Raw genomic sequence first — 15,579 nt, forward strand, 5'->3', positions numbered from 1 at the left:
CCCATGTAATGTCTATGTTTATCCTCATTCTCTGTTAATTATGTATGTGGAGCTTTTCTCCCCAGGACTCCATTGAAAACGGGTTCTTGAGCCCAATGGACTATCCTGGTTAAACAAATGCAAATAAATAAATAAAATAAAATAATGAACTAGTAAAGCAATAAGGGATCAGGGATCAGACTGAAGTTCCCTTACCATATGACTAGGGTGCTGATATCAGCAGAAACTAAACATTTTTATCAGTTTCATTGAAGCGGCTGTAGCAATGACCTTCTCCTGCTCAGTTTGCCTGCCACCAAATTTTGTTCTGCCGGAATGTAGGATGCCTGTAGAGTGAGATTGTGGTGTGAAGCTATATCACAAACTGGCATGGGTAGCCAGCAAAGTAGGTACGACTTGGTTCCAGCAAAATTAAACCAGGTATTGGTAAACCAGCACCCTAGTTGTGGAACAAAAGAAAACTGTGCCTGAGTCTCATCTGTGGTTATAGTTGCTTTTGTGTAGGGAAAAAATTAACTAACCTGCTTCTAGACAAATCACAACTTTTCACAGTAATCACAAACAACAGTCCAGGGAATCCATACAACCAGGAACTATAAAAAATGGATGCCCCAAAAGGATAGTTGCTCCAAACACCTTGCCCCCCAGAAAGTGAGTGGTCCTGCTAGATGTAGTACTGTTAGCACCAATATTATTTGTTTGAGCTGCTTTCATTGCGTTATTTACATATTAAAGCAAGACTTTCAGATTACGTTTTATCACATATCTGTGGGAAGAAAACTAAAAATACAGCGGTGCTTTCCATCACAATGCAATTCTTGGGAGTTTTGACAGATGTTGAGGTAATGCTGAATGGTGCTACTCATGAAAATGTAATATTAATGTATCTAGTAGGACCACGCATTTTCTGGGGGACAAGGTGTTTGGAGCGACTTTCACTGTATTGTGTGAGGGATAAAACTATGGAGCTTATAAACCAGACAGCATTACATGAGGGTGTTATGAACTACCTAAAAATAACTTGTTAGAACATATCAGTATGTTATGAAATAGACTGCATTTTCTCAATTTATTTTCAAGTGTTAAGTAATAATATACACTAACGAGTAATGGAATATTTGTAGAATTAATCATCTCTTAAGGAGAGAAACAGTTATGCAAACCCTTTTGTACAGTACTTTAATCTGAAACTTCATCCAAGTTTATGTTTTAGTAAAATGCCAGTGCAACTTCAAAAAAAGGAAACTATAGCAGCTGACAATGATATGGATATCACTGGATCATCCGGACAGACCTGCATAACTGAGAAGTAAATATTTAAATGCGTGGGTTGATTGTTTAAGCATTTAACTATAATACTTAGTAATATTTCCATTTTATTCGCAAGTGCAGTAACACTTGACAATCAGTTTATCTTGGAATGAATTAAATAGCATTTTTTTTTTTCATTTGGTATCAGATGTTGCTTAATGCTGTAATTGTATTACGTTTAAAGCTGAAAAAAGTGAAACCAGTCTTGTAGATAGTTTCAAACTGTGTTGAAAAGAAGTCCACTTTCAGCATTCTGGTAAGGAATAAATGCTAAATGCATCATGCATGGGTCATCCGGACAGATAGAACTGTAAAAATAATACATATTTAACTATAAAAAACAGTAATGCTAGTAACTGATAATTTGAGCATGTCACTGTAGTTTTCCCTGTTTGATTATTGTAGAGTAACATCTAGTTCAAAATGAATTGCTTTTCAAAGATAATTTGTCAGTGCCCAACTATGTGAGTTGGCAAGGTTACTGATAACTCATTAGTAAGTTAAGCAGTCAGGCAGCTTAGAGTTATAGTTGCCATAGTGGCCAACCCTGTTGAACTACTCCACCCTCCTGTGTAATTAACTTCATCTCAGACTTCGTGCTTGGAATCCCTTCTTTTGTTCCTTTAACTGACTTTATACTTTTCATTCCACAAATCATAAAAATCCCATGACTTTTTTCCTGTTAATACCATATATTCTTCCTGAAAATCTGTCTCACATTGCATTACGTAGTAGTGCTCCAGACCCCTTCACTGTCTCTTATTTTCTTCATATAGTTTTTCCTGCGACAGACAGTAATGGCAACAGGATTTTTTCCTGTTCATAGTTTACATTCTTCCTGAAGTTAATTTGTCTATGCCTACATTGATTAGAGGTGACCTCATTCTGTAGCTTTTACTATTAGTTACCAACAAGTTTTATACATTTCTATAAAGCTCTCAAGCAGACGCAGTTGCTGTTTCTGCTCATTAAGTTGCTGAAGAAGTATTTGTATGAAGAACAAGTTATACTCTGGTACTTCACAAGCAAACTGGCAAGTATCATGTGTTTTTGTCCATGGAACTATAGAAAGCTTTGTAACATAGAGGTGGAGTACAACATACTGCTTGAAGCTGCCTTGCTAGGTATATGCAGTGTTGGTTCTCAGTTATGGATCACTGGAGAATAATGGTGAAGGACCCCAGAAGAGGTCATCAGAAGCTAGTCTTCAAGTGGTTATAGCACATTTACTGTTAGCAATCAACCAGTCACTTTTGTTTTTAAATATCCTAAAGCTAAGCAGAACAATGTAGGGGATGTTGATTTTCTGGTCTGGGAGCTACAACTTTGAATAAGTAGGGCCTGATGCTGAGACCTCCGCTTTCTGGTATTTACTTCTCAGATCTTCAAGCTGATAGCCAAGACCTCTGGCTAACAAACTTTGCAGGCTGCTGCAAATTGGAAGTTGTTAAGTCACCCTATGATACCCAAACTCATTAGAATAAATTCTCCCTAGAAAGCTCTTGGTGTATTAAAAATGGGGTCAAACTAAATGCTAAAATGCATAGTATCAGTTTTGGTAGCTTACTCCTCTCCTCATCATACCATCTAGACAATATACCATTTCAAAATGAAAATGTAGTTACGAACCTTGGTACTTGGGTTGATAGGTCTGTCTGTTATGACTATTGTGTGATAGCCATTGTCAGGAAATCCTTCTATTTAGCTCAGCTAATTGCCAAAGGAATATCATCAAGGTGTAAAGAGGTGATCATTGCCTTATACTTAGCATTGACTGGGGTCAGTTATTTAGTACAGCCCCCCTTTATTACAGTCCTCCTTTAGTACAGCCCCCCCCCCCCCCTTTTGGGATTTAGCTCAGTAAACATCAGTTAGAAAGCCCCAAAGATTCCTTGCCAAACAAATTACAGGCCTAACGTCCCTGAGCTACCAAGTGAGGCTGAAAGCTGTATTCCTTTATTCCGTGCCTTCTACACATTTGAGGAGAGATCTCTGTCTCGCTTACCATGCCAATTTACCATGCCAATATTGACCTGATTAGCCTAGACCTCCTGTTTATGCAGAAGGCCAATATCTCTGCCAATACTAGAACTAGGGGCTGAAATCAACACCAGCAGATAGATAAACCATGGTGGAGGGATATGTTTGTAATCCAGTGCCTCCCAAACCTCTGGAATAAAATGGTGTTGCATGTTAAGCAGCACAACTCATTATCATTGTTTAAATAAAACCTAAATCACTGATGGGGATCCATAGATTTACTCCAGGATTCACTGGTTTGGCCCTCCCAGAGAAAGGAGGGATGAAATAATGGATGCTACTGGCAAGGCATTAATGGTCATAAGACTCAGTGGCGTTGGAAAATCTGGGAATCTGTAAAATCCTTCAGTTTAGCTGCTTTAGGTAAAAGATTTAACTATATCACATAGACTTTTTAGCAGTTTATAGTTATGTCTTAAAAAAACTGATGTTGTTTCCATACATAGCCTATAAAATCAGGGACCAGAAACACACCACCCTTTTTATCATGTCTATGCTGCGTCATTTTATGGGGATGCAATATGCATTGTACGATCAGGAAAGGTAGACTGGAAACAAAATGATAGTAGTATGGCAGTCCATGTCAAGCAACAATGCAGTATAATAATCAATACTGAACACCTTAAAGCCTTAGTGTGCAAAAAAAAAAAAAAAAAAAAAAAACACAACATATAATGAAACATGTTTTGCATTTTCATGGTGAAGTTTTATCTAATGGAACTTGGCGATTTAGCACACCAAACTGAAGAGATAATGCAGTTTAATACAGTAATAATCAAGGGAGATTTAGCATGCAAACCCTAAACAGATGTATAGAAGAAATGCAAGAGTTATATCACAAGATATAGGAAAGAGACTAGCAGCTGAGAGATACAGACTTTGTTTTAACTTCATAACATGCATTTAGCAATTATTTACCCTTTTGATACAGTAGGCATGACAAATTGTATGCTGTTGTCACTGTGTGTCTGTAAGCTGCAGACAGTTGATGTCTTCCTCCTTATTTTTAGCATCACCCTCGTCCTTTGATGGAAGATTTCAAATTACCCTAATAGGTAATCTGATAAGCTTGTTTGGGATATGGGAGAGTGTTTGTATGTTTCAATAAAATTAAAGAAAAAAAATGTATCTCAACTTCATTCCTTAGTTGTCATAATATGATCCTGACTTTATTGCTTTTCTTACTCAGTGTAGACCTACCTGATGTTGAAATATAAGTCTTACCCTGTGGTGTTTTTATGAGGGAATCTTGTTAAACTGCTGAGTAATGAGTAAACTCAATTACTTCTGTGAAGGTTGAGCTGATTACAATATATGGTGGGATAGATTTTACTAGAGTTTTGTGTCACTGCTGGAGATAAAAATAGACTTCAAATATTAAACATACCATACCTCAGTGATTTTCTAATAGAAGCAGGAATGAGAACTGCAACTGAAAGATGTAATCCATTACCTTCTACAGAAAAAAAATGTTTTTTTAATGCAAAATTTCTCACCCTGTGTCTTTTATCTTTATAAATGTTGACTTCATTTCTGATGGCAGTTTCCCAATAGGTGAAGGACCATTTGATCAAACGTTACCTAAATGTGCCTGGTCAAACTCATTTGTTGTCTCATACTGAAAAATCATGGGTCATATGTATGGTGGGACCATTGTGTGAGATCACTCTGCACTTTATAGGTCCATAGATAAGTACTAGGCTTGCTGCCCTTGTGGGCCATTTAAGCCTAACCAGTTTCGCATTTGGTTCTTGAATTAACCAACCCCATTTGATGTTAGATTGGCCTTATCCATCCCATAGTTAGTCATTATATATTACCCCAAGTGAAAATAACTGTGCTCATACTATATTTAATTTGAGGGGATCCATGCATGGGATAAAGCATTTAGGAAGTGCCTTATACCATTAGTAGTACAAGGGGCAGTCATGGGGCAAATGTTCTGCTTCCCAGCTGTAGATCCTAGTTGTGCTTGAATGTGGACAGGGATGAGCTTTGCATTATGTGGATGGGTAGTCTGCTCTAGAGCAGCAGTGTACTCTGCGAAATATAGATGTCCCTCCAAACCGTTCTGTTGATGTTGTAGGAGAGATAAGATCCCTAGACTGAGACTTTTTGATGCCATTTGATTTGCTGATTTGTGGTAAATTGATAGTATTGGATAAGAAAATGCATTGTAGGCCAGACACAGGTCACTTCTTAGCACCCTTAGGATACTAAGTATAGTGACAAGGCTTTCAGTCAGTCCTTGTAGAACATATTGCTTAGATCTTGTATCCTTTTACTAAGATATTTGTGTAGAGTTTCAGTTGTTGCATTTTTTTGGAAAACGTTAATGTTGTGTTTGTCCTTTTCTCAAGGATGTATGCAACATTGCAGTTTCTTTGGAAATGAGTGGCAGTTGATATGTATAACTTTGGAAATGAGTCGTAGTTGATATGTATAACTTTGGAAATGAGTCGCAGTTGATATGTTTGACTTTGGAATGAGTCGCAGTTGATATGTATATCTTTGGAAATGAGTCGCAGTTGATATGTATGACTTTGGAAATGAGTCGCAGTTGATATGTATAACTTTGGAAATGAATCTCAGTTGATATGTATAACTTTGGAAATGAGTCGCAGTTGATATGTATGACTCTGGAAATGAGTCGCAGTTGATATGTATGACTTTGGAAATGAATCTCAGTTGATATGTATAACTTTGGAAATGAGTCGCATTTGATATGTATGACTTTGGAAATGAGTCGTGGTTGATATGTATGACTTTGGAAATGAGTCGTAGTTGATATGTATAACTTTGGAAATGAGTCGTGGTTGATATGTATGACTTTGGAAATGAGTCGTAGTTGATATGTATGACTCTGGAAATGAGTCGTAGTTGATATGTATGACTTTAGAAATGAATCGTGGTTGATATGTATGACTTTGGAAATGAGTCGCAGTTGATATGTATGACTTTGAAAATGAGTCGTGGTTGATATGTATAACTTTGGAAATTAATCTCAGTTGATATGTATAACTTTGGAAATGAGTCGCAGTTGATATGTATGACTTTGGAAATGAGTCGTGGTTGATATGTATAACTTTGGAAATGAGTCGCGGTTGATTTGTATGACTTTGGAAATGAGTCGTGGTTGATATGTATGACTTTGGAAATGAGTCGTGGTTGATATGTATGACTTTGGAAATGAGTCGTAGTTGATATGTATGACTCTGGAAATGAGTCGCAGTTGATATGTATGACTTTGGAAATGAGTCACAGTTGATATGTATGACTTTGGAAATGAATCGTAGTTGACATGTATGACTTTGGAAATGAGTCGCAGTTGATATGTATAACTTTGGAAATGAGTCGTAGTTGATATGTATGACTTTGGAAATGAGTCGTGGTTGATATGTATGACTTTGGAAATGAGTCCTAGTTGATATGTATGACTCTGGAAATGAGTCGTAGTTGGTATGTATGACTTTGGAAATGAATCGTGGTTGATATGTATGACTTTGGAAATGAGTCGCAGTTGATATGTATAACTTTGGAAATGAGTCGCAGTTGATATGTATGACTTTGGAAATGAGTAGGGTTGCCAGCTGTCCAGTTTTTGACTGGACTGTCCGGTTTTCTTACAAATTGTCCGGTCACCAATTTCATTCAAAACCGGACACGTAAAGTCCGGGTTTTGCACCACTGATTTGTGTTTAACTTTTTTTAAAGTAGGCAATGCGCTCATTATTTGGGTTTGTACTTTCCACTCCTGGTTGGGTGGCTGGCCCTTTAAGAGACGTGTGTGTCAGAAAACTTTGTATGATGTCATGTCAATGGGAGACCGGTAGGCAGCTACATCTGCAAAACAAATGAGCTTAATGCCGGCTCCCAGCGCATGAGAAATTGGTGTTGGGCGCCAACTAAAGAAGCATAACGTGGCCGCCTGGTATCTTCTCAAAGCGGATGTTCTTACTCTGAGGTTTTATCGAAGTTTGGTCAAGTCTTTCTGTGCTCGGACCTGAGGCTTGAGTAAGTAGAATGTACAGCAAACGGTTACAATGGTGTACGTGTATGTTGAAGCATTAGGTGATGGTGAATCATTTTTGCAGAGCTGTGGATTATTATCTTTTAAAATGATGTGTGCAATTTAGGTTTAGGTTTTTCTGCAGGGGGATCTGTGACCTTGGTGGTCTTGAAAGTATGCACTTGTTTTCTTATTTTCTGAAGAGTGGTTTTGTAGGCATTAGTACTTGCATGCTGTTGCAAAAAAAAATTCTCCTTGCTGAGCTGTGTCTTGGGTGTCCATCTCACTGTATCAGGCCGTCAGAGATACTGTAGCCTTGACCAGTTTATAGTTAAGCAGAGGTGACCAGCTTGACCACTCTGCTGGAATCCCGTTTAGCAGCACACTTTGTGACTCTTGATAGAATTAAGATGGCATGTGCTAACAAGCATTTATTTTCTGGAGCATGAAAAGTCTGTAATTTTTGTATTTACTTATTTATTGCAATCTCGCTTTTCTAGTACAAATATTCCACTTGGAGGAGAAGCAGTGCAGAATATTAGGGACAAAGCCAAGACACATTTGAGAGGTATGCATGCTAAAAGGGATTGTGTACATGCGGTGTGTAACTAACCCGGCTGAAAGGTGCCTGTACAGTGTGTTTTTAGACTTTTACTAAGCTTACGGCCAAAGGAGATCATTTAGAAACTCAACCACATCATCAAATATTGGCGGGGGACTAACAGTATGTCTCATTAAGATGACTTTCTTCACATATTAATTGTGAAAATTTGCAATCACCCTTCCAGTCATCCATACTGGTTTTAAAGGTTGCTAAGGGGAGTAGTCACCTTGATAGATAAGGGCAGATTATTCCAGAAGCTGGGCATGTGTTGACTTAGATCTATGTCATGACATCTGGTGATGTTGATGTCCTAGTGCAGATTTATTCATGAACACCACCAGATGGTTAGGAATGTTTGGCAGCTTTATGTCTGCAGGTTGTGGTGTAGTCCATGTTTCACTTACCTTTTGTTGAGTCTAAAGTCACTGAAGCTTCAGCCAGATGGAACACACTTATCAAAGCTTTAACTTTGTGAAACATACAAACAGGACTTCCCTTTGCATGCTTAGCATCACTGTGTGAGTATAAAACAGAAACATATTACCTTAAATGTGGTTAAGTGTAATGCTGGACTCCCTGATAGCATCACTGTGTGAGTATAAAATAGATAGATATTCCTTTAAATGTGGTCAAGTGTAATGCTGGACTCCCTGATAATTTATGTTGAAAATCACTACTTCTGTGGTTTATGTTTGTTTACCAGCACTCATTCAATGTTCCCTTTTCTCTTTTCTCAACAGTTTTGCATCTGTGGAGTTATAATGTATGTATGTGTGTGTGTACAGGGCTAGTCTTAGCAACTGTGAGGTCCAATTGGGACCATTTTGTAGGAGCCCCCAGCTAATCCTCCCAAATTTTACCCCAAATCCTCCCCACTTGCTGAGAATTATTTTAGATTGGGTATTAGGAATATATATACTATTATTGTATATTAAAACAAAATAAAATATTGATTTATTAGGTTATATATTTTTTTCATAAAACCAGAAGTAGACTTTTGTGCTTCTGGATTATCCACAAATTCAACATTTCTTGCAGTTCCTCCCTTAGGGTCTGTTTAAATCACTCAGGCGCAATACAAGGAGATTATATAATGGGCCACTGGGACGTGTGTACAGATAGTTTGCTGTCACATGGCTACGCCCCGGCATACCAGTAAACATGTTCCCAAAGTCTTGTAGAACTGTCAGGATGTCATAAACCTGGGTTGGAGATAGCTGTTGTAAAAGGGCCCTTCGCTGGGGAGGTCTTTTGATAAAATATGTCTGTCAGCAGATATGTATATTCCCACCCCCATTTTGTGTGTGGCCAAAAATAAAACTGTTGATATTATTTTTTCAACACAGGGAACTTTATCGTAGGATATACTGATGCCCCTCTAACCAGGCTGAACAATGAGAAGAGAACGGTTAGTGGCCTATCAGCAGCCAGAATCCGCCAAGTCACACCCTCACTCAAGTCATTAGACCACAGGTACCCGTATGATTTCATCATAGTCCATGTATGTGTAAGTGACCTGAGCTGTACCTCCCCAGACTGTATGAAGAGAGACATTATGAGGTTTTTATAATATGTGTCTCAGGCTGGTATGAACGTTGCACTGAGCAACATATTACCATCACTAAGGATGATGCCACAATATGAGAAAAAAAATGTCTGATTTCAGTAACTGTCTGTCTTTCTGGTATAATTCTAAGGGGATCCAATATTTGTCAGCTTGGAAGGACATGGTTAACAGACTGGGTTGCTTTCCCCATTTCTCCCCGGGCCTCCACTGAAAACAGGATCTGTGGAACCTAGTCGGACTTTCCCGGTCAACAAATGTTAAATAAATAAATAAGAATGGTCTATACCTTTCCCCTGTAGGCTTTTGAATACTGGCTCAAAGTTTATTCACTCCCATAGTGCGTTTTGCCAAGGATGGTCTGCACCTTTCCCCTCTAGGCTTTTTAATACTTGCTAAAAGTTTATCCACCCCCATAGTGCCTTTTTTTAGGCAATGCCAAATTGATAAACCTACCAACATAGCAAAATAAACTCAACAGAACCTCAAAGTGCTACTGCTCAATGCCAGAAACCTAAATAAAAAAACTGCATTCACTCCAAACCCCCTCGCATTCAAGAATATATACATCTGTGCGGTTACCATGACATGACTTAAAGAGGCATAGAGTACCTGGACAGTGCAAGGTTTCAATACCTTCTACATTTTTAGACCAGTAGCTGGACAGACAAGGGCTAATACTGGAGTATTCTCATTATACATCAGTAACAAGCATATCTCTAAGGTTGTCAAAGTGGATGATGTGCTGGAGTTCCTCCACATGCAGATCACTAGAAACAAAATCCTGCAAGATATCCTAGTCAGCAAAAGGTCACTGTCCATTTCCCAAGAAGTTCACAATACATACTTGGCCGTCTTGGAGACACTTACCGCCCAATCTAACACCCTACTAGACTTTAATTACCCCTCTCTGAACTGGGAATCCTACATGACCTCAGATCTACAGCACAGAATGCCCTGGACTTCATAAATATGAACACTCTTAAGCAAATGGTGAATATACACACTAGAGGCTTCAGCATACTGGACCCCCCCCAACACATCTTGTCCTCCCTGGTAAGGTCTGACCATAAAGCTGTATCATTTTGAAATCAAAATCAACACCATAATCCCATTAAAACCATTAACAGGAAATATTCCAAAGCAAATGTCCTTTTATTAAGTGATGGTTTGTTAAAATTCATTGCCACTCAAAAGAGGAGAACACAGCAACATCTGCTGAATTGCACTCAGGAACTCTGTACAGCCATGTCGATGGCTGCCTAGAGGACTATCCTTGGTGGCATCCCACATTAACAACAAAAGAAAAACAAATGTAAAAATAAGGAAGATTAATTCCCATAAAGATAAAAAATCTCTCAAACTAAATAGGCAACTAAGAGGGATAATTAGGTCAAGAAAAGCCAACTTTGAGGTTATAATAGCATCCCAGGTGAAAGATGACCATAGGCCTTCCACAGCTATGTCAGAAACGTCAAGGGCAGCACACAGCATTGTGCTGATCTGGTGGTTAATGGTGCCACATTCACTGAGCCTAGTGACATAGTGAACCTGCTAGTGGGCAAATACAGTTCCAACTTTATACCCCCCTGTCAGCACCAAACATCCCCAAAAAATACTCTCAAATATAATCCCTCCAAGTATAACTAAGGAGCATATACTGGCTGCATTTATTAAAGCCAAGTATGCAGCTTCTGTAGGTCCCAATAACATCCCAGGATGCCTCCTGAACAGTCTACAATACAGATTATTAGGTCCACTGGAGTCACTATAGTCTTAAAATAGGTTTTGTGCCATGTGAATGGAAGACTGCGATGGTCATCCCCTTTCATAAGGGAGACCCTTCAACAGATTTTGGAAACTACTGACCCATTAATCTGACTATTCATGGAAATTATCAGCAAGGACATAGGAGACCCCCGGACACCAGATCCATCCCAGTTTAGCTTTGTTAAGGGAAGGTCATGCTTACTGAATCTGGTGGATTTCTTTGAAAAGGTCACTAAGGCAATGGATGAGGAGAAAATGGTGCATAATATCTACCTAGATTTGAATAAAGCATTTTATATAATACTTCCACTCGGGCATTGTCAGCAAACTTATTGAACTAAACATAATCCCCTTTGAAACACACTTGACAGCTAGCTAGCTGATTGGTAGGACCCAGGAGGTTAAAACCATAGACAGTGAGGCTACCTCCACAAAGAGGCCTGTCACCAGTGGAGTCCCCCAGGGCTCTGTGCTAGGCCCACTCCTCTTTAGCATCTACTTCTTGGATGTCAAAGCCAGTGTCAGAGGCCTCTGGCTAACCAAGTTCTCAGATGACTACAAACTTGGAACTTTCATTGAATTCCCCTCAAGAAGAGAACACCCTTCAAGAAGGTCTAACACAAACAAACACTTGGTGCCAAAGCCATGGCTTAAAACTCAGTACCAAGAAATGCATTATAGTACCTTTTGGGCATCATCAATAAAGCACCCCCAAATGTTGATTCACTAGTCAGGGATTTGGGAGCTCATAGAGACAGTAACGTAACCTTCGAGTAACATGTGTCCAAGGTAGTAAGAAAACCCTTATGTGTTGCTTAATTTATAAGCAAGAGCTTGGCATGTAGGTCCAGAGAGGTCATCATACCACTGTACTCATCCCTCATCTGACCCATCATAGACTATGATGATACCCCCTTTGGTACGTACCCGAACAGATGCTTGCAGCAAGTGGAACGTCCACAGAAGCTCCTTAGAAAAAGAATACAGGAGTAAATGCAATGTCCTGTGCTGATCACCTCAAAGCCCTGTCTCTTTACTCAGTGTCATACAGACTTCTGAGCATTGATCTTTACCTGGCATACTTGGCATCCCTAGACCTCGTTTTTGATGAAACTTCTGCACATCAGCAAAACAAACAGCATCAGAACTACTAGATTAAAAGACGTAAATTTAGCTTCCGACATAAGTAGGACATATTGGGGCAGAGCCAAGATGGCCAACTAATAGTAGCAGTTTTTCAGAGCTCCATGAAACTAGTATAAAAAACAGGAAATAACTTATTTTATTTTAGCAAAAATACTTAGAACTGATAGATGAAAGTATAAACTATATTATTAGTAACTTTGGTGAACTTAGGAAAGTTTTTTCCTGTCAAATTATAAAAGAGAATATATCATTTGTGGAGATGAGCACTTCAAAGACTTCTCATTCTGACATGGCTTTAAAAAAAGAAATGCAGCTTGTGACATCTGCTCTACAAGAACTCTCACTAAAAATGGATGATTTTTAAGGAGAATTTACAAGACCTCAAGGAAAATTGTCAGAAACAAACAGATTCTCTCAAGGAACTTATACAGCAGCATTAATCCAGAATAACACACGTAGAAACATCCCTGAATGATCTTGATGGAAGATTGAAGGAAGAAGAAAGCCAGAAAGATTTTCTCATCAAACAAAACATTTGGCTTCTCAATAAAGTGGATGACCTGGAAAACAGGGAGAGAAGGTCAAATTTTTTGGCATCCCTGAGAGAGCTGAAGGAGAAGATATAATTTCTTTCCTGAATACCTGGATTCCAGATATTTTAGATTTAAAGGAGGGTCTATTCTTTGGTATTGAAAGGGCTCATAAAGCTTTAGGAAAGCCAATGTCAACATCCTCCTCTACTCCTCCCAGAGCAATAGTCATAAAGTTTCTTATTTGGACAGAGTTGGTCCTAACATCTGCCTGGAGGAAAAGTCCATTCAAATTTAATCAAAACCCAATTATTTATTTATTTTATTTTTTATTTTACATTTGTTTACCGGGTTAGTCCAACTGGATGCATATCCATTTTCAGTGGAGGCCCGGGGAGAAAAGCTCCACACAAAAAAAACAACAAATAATACATAGACTTACATACAGATAAATTCTTGGTAGCATAAATAGTAATAGAAGAAATAAGACATACAAATAAATTGACTTTTCCATGATATGCAAAGAATAGAAATATGAATTCATTAAAAACAATATACAGGAGGAGATGAGAGTTGTAGTGATATGGAGAGATGTGAGAAGAGAGAGAGGCCATTAGGGAATGGCATGAGGGAGATTAGGGACTTTATGATTAGGGCGGTTTAGTACAAGGACAGAGCCAGTGAGCGTTAAAGAATAATTTGACATTAGTTTTGAATTGACTGAGAGAGGTAGCTAGTCTTAGGTAGTTTGGAAGGGAATTCCATAGCTTTCCAGTGGAATTTGCATAAAGAGCGTCACCACCCGAATTGTTAGATTTCGTTGTTTGTACCAAGACACTATTTGAAGAACGAAGGCTATTTAGGTTGGAGTAGGGGGTCAAGAGTTTGTTCAGAGAGGGGGTTTTATCTGGTTCCTTAATTATTTTAAATGCTTCAGTAAGTTGGTTAAGCTTGAGAAGACTGGGGAGTTCTAACCAGTCAAGTTTTCTTAGGTTAAGGCAATGATGAGTACGGTAAGGTTCTCCTGTTACAAATTTGGCAATATGATTATAAGCAACAGAGAGTTTGTTAAGCTCATTTTTTTTGAGGAAGGAAAATACTGGAGAGGCGTACAAAAGGGTGGAGAGAAGGTGGGTACGTGCAATGGTTAGTTTGGTATTGGGAGTAAGAAAGTTCTTAATTCTATACATTGAACCAAGTTTCTTGTTAACTGTCTTTATGGTTTGACTGATGTGCATGTCAAATTTGAGCTTATGGTCAATAGTGACACCTAGTAGTTTGGTATTGGTGACAGGCTCTATGATGGTGCCATTAGTGGACTGAACGTGGAAGGTCATATTATTAGAAAGTGGAGGGTGTTGCCCTAAAGAAGTGGCTAAGGTGGGGAAAATTAGTAGTAGCTTAGTTTTTTTGGGTTTAGGATAAGTTTCCGTTCAGTAAACCATTTTTCCACTGCAGTAAAGCAGTGTTGGGTGACTACCTGGAGATTATGGAGAGAAAGATCAGAGCAGATCAATGTAGAGTCATCTGCATATTGAATGCATGTGGCTTTGGGGATGACTGAGTGGAGATCATTAATGAATAAGGAGAAAAGAAGGGGACCAAGTATAGAGCCTTGGGGAACTCCTATTGTGTTAGGTAGCAGGTGAGATAGCTTGCTTTGCCACTGAACTGCTTGTTGTCTACCAGAAAGGTAAGCTTTAAACCAGTTTAGGGCTGAGTTATCGAGGTGAAGGTTTTCCAGGGTGAGGAGCAACAGTTCGTGATTGACCATGTCAAAGGCTTTTGACAGATCAAGAAATAGTGCAGAAGTAATTAGTTTGTTGTTACGGTTGCTATTGACTGAGTCAACAAAGGAAAGGAGGGCAGTGGTTGTACTATGATGGGGCGAAAACCATGTTGAGTTTTGGACAAGAGATTGTTTTGGGTGAGATAGTGTAGGAGTTGCTTGTGAGCACACCTTTCCATTATTTTTGCTATTGGGGACAGTATTGCTATAGGTCTATAGTTAGATGTTTCCGTGGAGGAACCACCCTTATGAAGTGGGATGACGTAAGATATTTTCCAAAGAGAGGGATTGTGGCCTCTGTTATAGTTCTGTTAATCAAGATTGAGATGGGGTAGGCTATAACTTCTGATGCTATTTGTAGGTATTCGGCTGGGAGACGATCAGCCGATAGGGTGGATGGTTTAAGTTTCTTCAGTAGGGTTCTGATATAGGAGGTGGATACTGGTTTAAGGTTAAAGGCGGGTGGAAATTTGCCAATAACTCTGGTAATGGAGGAGGAAGAAGAAGGTAACTGACTAGCTAGGGACTGGATGGTCTCGGTGAAAAAAGAGTTGAATGTGTTAGCTACTTCTTCAGAATCTTTACCGATAAGTTTCTCGGGGGTGGGGGTAGAAGATTTCCCAGAATGAAGGAGGTTGTTGAAACCTGCCCAGAACTTCTTTGGGTTATTCTGGTGTTTGTCTTGGAGGTGACAGAAGTAGTTCTTTTTATCCCGGGTAATGTCTGATTTTGTAGAGTTTCTAAGCTGCTTAAATTTAATGCAATCTTGAGGGGCTTTCGTGGTTCGCCACTTGTCCCATACCTGGTTTCTAAGCT

At 38.9% G+C, this 15,579-nt stretch overlaps 1 protein-coding gene across 2 annotated transcripts in view; it reads left to right on the top strand.

The window, feature by feature from the left end:
* The window catches only part of NOD2 (nucleotide binding oligomerization domain containing 2), a 1,141,123-nt gene that overhangs the window by 228,898 nt on the left and 896,646 nt on the right, over positions 1 to 15,579 (top strand). The window lies entirely within an intron of this gene.

This window comes from Protopterus annectens, chromosome 8.part1 (genome assembly GCF_019279795.1).
Source record: "Protopterus annectens isolate FY-2018-M chromosome 8.part1, PAN1.0, whole genome shotgun sequence".
In the NCBI taxonomy this organism is placed as follows: Eukaryota; Metazoa; Chordata; order Ceratodontiformes; family Protopteridae; genus Protopterus; species Protopterus annectens.